The following is an 8855-nucleotide window of genomic DNA, read 5'->3' on the forward strand; positions in this document are numbered from 1 at the left end:
TTCTCATTGGTGGTCCTGATCAATCCCGGTCTTCTGCATCTTCTGTGCTCACACTGTTTAGTGTTTCCCACATATTTAAGGGTCTCTAGTCAGTCTGTAAATCTGAGGATTAGGGCTCTATTCAGTCGGTAAAGCTGAAGACTTGGGGCTCTATTGAGTCAAATCTGAAGACTTGGGGCTCTATTCAGTCTGTAAATCTGAAGACTTGGGGCTCTATTCAGTCTGTAAATCTGAAGACTTGGGGCTCTATTGAGTCTGTAAAGCTGAAGACTTGGGGCTCTATTCAGTCTGTAAAGCTGAAGACTTGGGGCTCTATTCAGTCGGTAAAGCTGAAGACTTGGGGCTCTATTGAGTCGGTAAATCTGAAGACTTAGGGCTCTATTCAGTCGGTAAAGCTGAAGACTTGGGGCTCTATTCAGTCGGTAAAGCTGAAGACTTGGGGCTCTATTGAGTCTGTAAAGCTGAACTTATGCGATGTGGATTGAATAGAGCCCTTAACTTGTCTAATATTATAATCTTAATTTAGACATCTACTGTATATTTTTAGTATTATAAGAATTGATTAACCGTCATTAGCATATAGTCATCGTACAAACTGTTTGATGGTTTGAATCTTTCATCCCATCTTATGTCATTTTATACATTTTATGTAAATGCAATGTAAAGATTGTAAGGATAAGCATGATTAAAACTACAGTAGGTTTATCTCATACCCAAATCAATTACTAATACAGTACCAGTCAAAGGTTTGGACACACCTACTCATTCAAAGGTTTTTCTTTATTTTTACTCTTTTCTACATTGTAGAATAATAGTGAAGACATCAAAACTATGAAATAACACATATGGAATCATGTAGTAACCCCCCAAAAAGTGTTAAACTTTGCCTTGATGACAGCTTTGGACACTCTTGGTATTTCTTGGCACACTCTTGGTATTTCACTCGTGAGTGTCATGAGGCGCAGGTGAAGTGAGACGATGGTGACAGGTGTGCGGAGTAATCAGCAGCCCGATGACCTAGAGGCCGGAGAGGGAGGACACGTGACATATATTGTGCACTAATCCGTGTGTTTGCGTCCTCGTCGGTGTGTGCTTCGGCAGTCGTTGTTTACATAACAAGTATTTGGTCGAGGTTAATGTTTACTCAGCCTGTAGGCATTCCAGACACACCTTGGCCATAAGCTTGTCTTATTACCCAACAGCACCTTTCACCCAACAGCACCTTTCACCCAACAGCACCTTTCTGTCAACACTACCTTTCAGTCAACACGACCTTTCATTCCACCCCACCCCTCAGTCAACAGCACCTGTCAGTCAACACTACCTTTTACTCAACACTACCTTTCATTCAACACTACCTTTCATTCCACCCCACCCCTCAGTCAACACTACCTTTCAGTCAACACTACCTTTCATTCAACACTACCTTTCAGTCAACACTACCTTTCAGTCAACACTACCTTTCAGTCAACACTACCTTTCAGTCAACACTACCTTCAGTCAACACTACCTTCAGTCAACACTACCTTTCAGTCAACACTACCTCTCAGTCAACACTACCTTTCAGTCAACACTACCTCTCAGTCAACACCACCTTTCATTCAACACTACCTTTCAGTCAACACTACCTTCAGTCAACACTACCTTCAGTCAACACTACCTTTCAGTCAACACTACCTTTCAGTCAACACTACCTTTCAGTCAACACTACCTTTCAGTCAACACTACCTTCAGTCAACACTACCTTTCAGTCAACAGCACCTTTCAGTCAACAGCACCTTTCAGTCAACACTACCTTTCAGTCAACAGCACCTTTTACTCAACACTACCTTTCAGTCAACACTACCTTCAGTCAACACTACCTCTCAGTCAACACTACCTTTTACTCAACACTACCTTTCAGTCAACACTACCTTCAGTCAACACTACCTTCAGTCAACACTACCTCTCAGTCAACACTACCTTTCAGTCAACACTACCTCTCAGTCAACACTACCTTTCATTCAACACTACCTTTCAGTCAACACTACCTTCAGTCAACACTACCTTCAGTCAACACTACCTTTCAGTCAACACTACCTTTCAGTCAACACTACCTTTCAGTCAACACTACCTTTCAGTCAACACTACCTTCAGTCAACACTACCTTTCAGTCAACAGCACCTTTCAGTCAACAGCACCTTTCAGTCAACAGCACCTTTCAGTCAACAGCACCTTTTACTCAACACTACCTTTCAGTCAACACTACCTCTCAGTCAACACTACCTTTCAGTCAACACTACCTTCAGTCAACACTACCTTTCATTCAACACTACCTTTCAGTCAACACTACCTTTCAGTCAACACTACCTTTCAGTCAACACTACCTTTCAGTCAACACTACCTTTCATTCAACACTACCTTTCAGTCAACACTACCTTCAGTCAACACTACCTTCCAGTCAACACTACCTTTCAGTGAACACTACCTTTTACTCAACACTACCTTTCAGTCAACACTACCTTTCAGTCAACACTACCTTTCAGTCAACACTACCTTTCATTCAACACTACCTTTCAGTCAACACTACCTTTCAGTCAACACTACCTTCAGTCAACACGACCTCTCAGTCAACACTACCTTCAGTCAACACTACCTTTCAGTCAACACTACCTTCAGTCAACACGACCTCTCAGTCAACACTACCTTCAGTCAACACTACCTTTCAGTCAACACTACCTTTCAGTCAACACTACCTTTCAGTGAACACTACCTTTTACTCAACACTACCTTTTACTCAACACTACCTTCAGTCAACACTACCTTCCAGTCAACACTACCTTTCAGTGAACACTACCTTTCAGTCAATACTACCTTTCAGTCAACAGCACCTTTCAGTCAACAGCAACTGTCAGTCAACACTACCTTTCAGTCAACACTACCTTTCATTCAACACTACCTTTCAGTCAACACTACCTTCATTCAACACGACCTCTCAGTCAACACTACCTTTCAGTCAACACTACCTTTCATTCAACACTACCTTTCAGTCAACACTACCTTTCATTCAACACTACCTTTCAGTCAACACTACCTTTCAGTCAACACTACCTTTCAGTCAACACTACCTTCAGTCAACACGACCTCTCAGTCAACACTACCTTCAGTCAACACTACCTTTCAGTCAACACTACCTTTCAGTCAACACTACCTTTCAGTCAACACTACCTTTCAGTCAACACTACCTTCAGTCAACACGACCTCTCAGTCAACACTACCTTTCATTCAACACTACCTTTCAGTCAACACTACCTTTCAGTCAACACTACCTTTCATTCAACACTACCTTTCAGTCAACACTACCTTTCATTCAACACTACCTTTCAGTCAACACTACCTTTCATTCAACACTACCTTTCAGTCAACACTACCTTTCAGTCAACACTACCTTTCAGTCAACACTACCTTCAGTCAACACGACCTCTCAGTCAACACTACCTTCAGTCAACACTGCCTTTCAGTCAACACTACCTTTCAGTCAACACTACCTTTCAGTCAACACTACCTTTCAGTCAACACTACCTTCAGTCAACACGACCTCTCAGTCAACACTACCTTCAGTCAACACTACCTTTCAGTCAACACTACCTTTCAGTCAACACTACCTTTCAGTCAACACTACCTTTCAGTCAACACTACCTTTCATTCAACACTACCTTTCAGTCAACACTACCTTTCATTCAACACTACCTTTCAGTCAACACTACCTTTCATTCAACACTACCTTTCAGTCAACACTACCTTTCAGTCAACACTACCTTTCAGTCAACACTACCTTCAGTCAACACGACCTCTCAGTCAACACTACCTTCAGTCAACACTACCTTTCAGTCAACACTACCTTTCAGTCAACACTACCTTTCAGTCAACACTACCTCTCAGTCAACACTACCTTTCAGTCAACACTACCTTCAGTCAACACTACCTTCCAGTCAACACTACCTTTTACTCAACACTACCTTTCAGTCAACACTACCTTCAGTCAACAGCACCTTTCAGTCAACACTACCTTTTACTCAACACTACCTTTCAGTCAACACTACCTTTCATTCAACACTACCTTTCAGTCAACACTACCTTTCAGTCAACACTACCTTTCAGTCAACACTACCTTCCAGTCAACACTACCTTTCAGTCAACAGCACCTTTCAGTCAACACTACCTTTCAGTCAACACTACCTTTCAGTCAACACTACCTTTCATTCAACACTACCTTTCAGTCAACACTACCTTTCAGTCAACACTACCTTTCAGTCAACACTACCTTCAGTCAACACTACCTTTCAGTCAACACTACCTTTCAGTCAACAGTACCTTTCAGTCAACACTACCTTTCAGTCAACAGTACCTTTCAGTCAACACTACCTTTCAGTCAACACTACCTTTCAGTCAACACTACCTCTCAGTCAACACTACCTTTTACTCAACACTACCTTCCAGTCAACACTACCTTTCAGTCAACGCTACCTTTCTCTCAACACTACCTTCCAGTCAACACTACCTTCAGTCAACGCTACCTTTCTCTCAACACTACCTTCCAGTCAACACTACCTTTCAGTCAACACTACCTTTCAGTCAACACTACCTTTCTCTCAACACTACCTTTCTCTCAACACTACCTTTCAGTCAACGCTATCTTTCTCTCAACACTACCTTTCAGTCAACACTACCTTTCAGTCAACACTACCTTCAGTCAACACTACCTTTCATTCAACACTACCTTTCATTCAACACTACCTGTCAGTCAACACTACCTTTCAGTCAACACTACCTTTCAGTCAACACGACCTCTCAGTCAACAGTACCTTCAGTCAACACTACCTGTCAGTCAACACTACCTTTCAGTCAACACGACCTCTCAGTCAACACTACCTTCAGTCAACACTGCCTTTCAGTCAACACTACCTTTCAGTCAACACTACCTTTCAGTCAACACTACCTTTCAGTCAACACTACCTTCAGTCAACACGACCTCTCAGTCAACACTACCTTCAGTCAACACTACCTTTCAGTCAACACTACCTTTCAGTCAACACTACCTTTCATTCAACACTACCTGTCAGTCAACACTACCTTTCAGTCAACACTACCTTTCAGTCAACACGACCTCTCAGTCAACACTACCTTACAGTCAACACTACCTTTCGGTCAACACTACCTTTCAGTCAACACTACCTTTCAGTCAACACTACCTTTCAGTCAACACTACCTTTCAGTCAACACTACCTCTCAGTCAACACTACCTTCAGTCAACACTACCTTTCAGTCAACACTACCTCTCAGTCAACACTACCTTCAGTCAACACTACCTTCAGTCAACACTACCTTTCAGTCAACACTACCTCTCAGTCAACACTACCTTCAGTCAACACTACCTTTCAGTCAACACTACCTTCAGTCAACACTACCTTTCAGTCAACACTACCTTTCAGTCAACACTACCTTTCAGTCAACACTACCTCTCAGTCAACACTACCTCTCAGTCAACACTACCTTCAGTCAACACTACCTTTCAGTCAACACTACCTTCAGTCAACACTACCTTTCAGTCAACACTACCTTTCAGTCAACACTACCTTTCAGTCAACACTACCTCTCAGTCAACACTACCTTCAGTCAACACTACCTTTCAGTCAACACTACCTTCAGTCAACACTACCTTTCAGTCAACACTACCTTTCAGTCAACACTACCTTCCAGTCAACAGCACCTTTCAGTCAACACTACCTTTCAGTCAACACTACCTTCAGTCAACAGCACCTTTCAGTCAACATTACCTTTCAGTCAACACTACCTTTCAGTCAACAGCACCTTTCAGTCAACACTACCTTTCAGTCAACACTACCTTTCAGTCAACACTACCTTTCAGTCAACACTACCTTCAGTCAACACTACCTTCCAGTCAACACTACCTTTCAGTCAACACTACCTTCCAGTCAACACTACCTTTCAGTCAACAGCACCTTTCAGTCAACACTACCTTTCAGTCAACACTACCTTTCAGTCAACACTACCTTTCAGTCAACACTACCTTTCAGTCAACACTACCTTCCAGTCAACACTACCTTTCATTCAACACTACCTTTCAGTCAACACTACCTTTCAGTCAACACTACCTTTCATTCAACACTACCTTTCACTCAACACTACCTTTCAGTCAACACTACCTCTCAGTCAACACTACCTTTCAGTCAACACTACCTTTCACTCAACACTACCTTCCAGTCAACACTACCTTTCAGTCAACACTACCTCTCAGTCAACACTACCTTCAGTCAACACTACCTTTCAGTCAACACTACCTTTCAGTCAACACTACCTTTCACTCAACACTACCTTTCAGTCAACACTACCTTTCATTCAACACTACCTTTCAGTCAACACTACCTTTCAGTCAACACTACCTTTCATTCAACACTACCTTCAGTCAACACTACCTTCATTCAACACTACCTTCAGTCAACACTACCTTTCAGTCAACACTACCTTTCAGTCAACACTACCTTTCAGTCAACACTACCTCTCAGTCAACACTACCTTCAGTCAACACTACCTTTCAGTCAACACTACCTCTCAGTCAACACTACCTTCAGTCAACACTACCTTTCAGTCAACACTACCTTCAGTCAACACTACCTTTCAGTCAACACTACCTCTCAGTCAACACTACCTTCAGTCAACACTACCTTTCAGTCAACACTACCTTCAGTCAACACTACCTTTCAGTCAACACTACCTTTCAGTCAACACTACCTCTCAGTCAACACTACCTCTCAGTCAACACTACCTTCAGTCAACACTACCTTTCAGTCAACACTACCTTCAGTCAACACTACCTTTCAGTCAACACTACCTTTCAGTCAACACTACCTTTCAGTCAACACTACCTCTCAGTCAACACTACCTTCAGTCAACACTACCTTTCAGTCAACACTACCTTCAGTCAACACTACCTTTCAGTCACCACCCCCTCAGTCAACACTACCTTCAGTCAACACTACCTCTCAGTCAACACTACCTTTCAGTCAACACTACCTCTCAGTCAACACTACCTTTCATTCAACACTACCTTTCAGTCAACACTACCTTCAGTCAACACTACCTTCAGTCAACACTACCTTTCAGTCAACACTACCTTTCAGTCAACACTACCTTTCAGTCAACACTACCTTTCAGTCAACACTACCTTCAGTCAACACTACCTTTCAGTCAACAGCACCTTTCAGTCAACAGCACCTTTCAGTCAACAGCACCTTTCAGTCAACAGCACCTTTTACTCAACACTACCTTTCAGTCAACACTACCTTCAGTCAACACTACCTTTCATTCAACACTACCTTTCAGTCAACACTACCTTTCAGTCAACACTACCTTTCAGTCAACACTACCTTTCAGTCAACACTACCTTTCATTCAACACTACCTTTCAGTCAACACTACCTTCAGTCAACACTACCTTCCAGTCAACACTACCTTTCAGTGAACACTACCTTTTACTCAACACTACCTTTCAGTCAACACTACCTTTCAGTCAACACTACCTTTCAGTCAACACTACCTTTCATTCAACACTACCTTTCAGTCAACACTACCTTTCAGTCAACACTACCTTCAGTCAACACGACCTCTCAGTCAACACTACCTTCAGTCAACACTACCTTTCAGTCAACACTACCTTCAGTCAACACGACCTCTCAGTCAACACTACCTTCAGTCAACACTACCTTTCAGTCAACACTACCTTTCAGTCAAAACTACCTTTCAGTGAACACTACCTTTTACTCAACACTACCTTTTACTCAACACTACCTTCAGTCAACACTACCTTCCAGTCAACACTACCTTTCAGTGAACACTACCTTTCAGTCAATACTACCTTTCAGTCAACAGCACCTTTCAGTCAACAGCAACTGTCAGTCAACACTACCTTTCAGTCAACACTACCTTTCATTCAACACTACCTTTCAGTCAACACTACCTTCATTCAACACGACCTCTCAGTCAACACTACCTTTCAGTCAACACTACCTTTCATTCAACACTACCTTTCAGTCAACACTACCTTTCATTCAACACTACCTTTCAGTCAACACTACCTTTCAGTCAACACTACCTTTCAGTCAACACTACCTTCAGTCAACACGACCTCTCAGTCAACACTACCTTCAGTCAACACTACCTTTCAGTCAACACTACCTTTCAGTCAACACTACCTTTCAGTCAACACTACCTTTCAGTCAACACTACCTTCAGTCAACACGACCTCTCAGTCAACACTACCTTTCATTCAACACTACCTTTCAGTCAACACTACCTTTCAGTCAACACTACCTTTCAGTCAACACTACCTTTCAGTCAACACTACCTTCAGTCAACACGACCTCTCAGTCAACACTACCTTCAGTCAACACTGCCTTTCAGTCAACACTACCTTTCAGTCAACACTACCTTTCAGTCAACACTACCTTTCAGTCAACACTACCTTCAGTCAACACGACCTCTCAGTCAACACTACCTTCAGTCAACACTACCTTTCAGTCAACACTACCTTTCAGTCAACACTACCTTTCAGTCAACACTACCTTTCATTCAACACTACCTTTCAGTCAACACTACCTTTCATTCAACACTACCTTTCAGTCAACACTACCTTTCATTCAACACTACCTTTCAGTCAACACTACCTTTCAGTCAACACTACCTTTCAGTCAACACTACCTTCAGTCAACACTACCTTCAGTCAACACTACCTTTCAGTCAACACTACCTTTCAGTCAACACTACCTTTCAGTCAACACTACCTTTCAGTCAACACTA

Source organism: Oncorhynchus masou, unplaced genomic scaffold (assembly GCF_036934945.1).
Source record: "Oncorhynchus masou masou isolate Uvic2021 unplaced genomic scaffold, UVic_Omas_1.1 unplaced_scaffold_1207, whole genome shotgun sequence".
Taxonomy (NCBI): domain Eukaryota; kingdom Metazoa; phylum Chordata; class Actinopteri; order Salmoniformes; family Salmonidae; genus Oncorhynchus; species Oncorhynchus masou.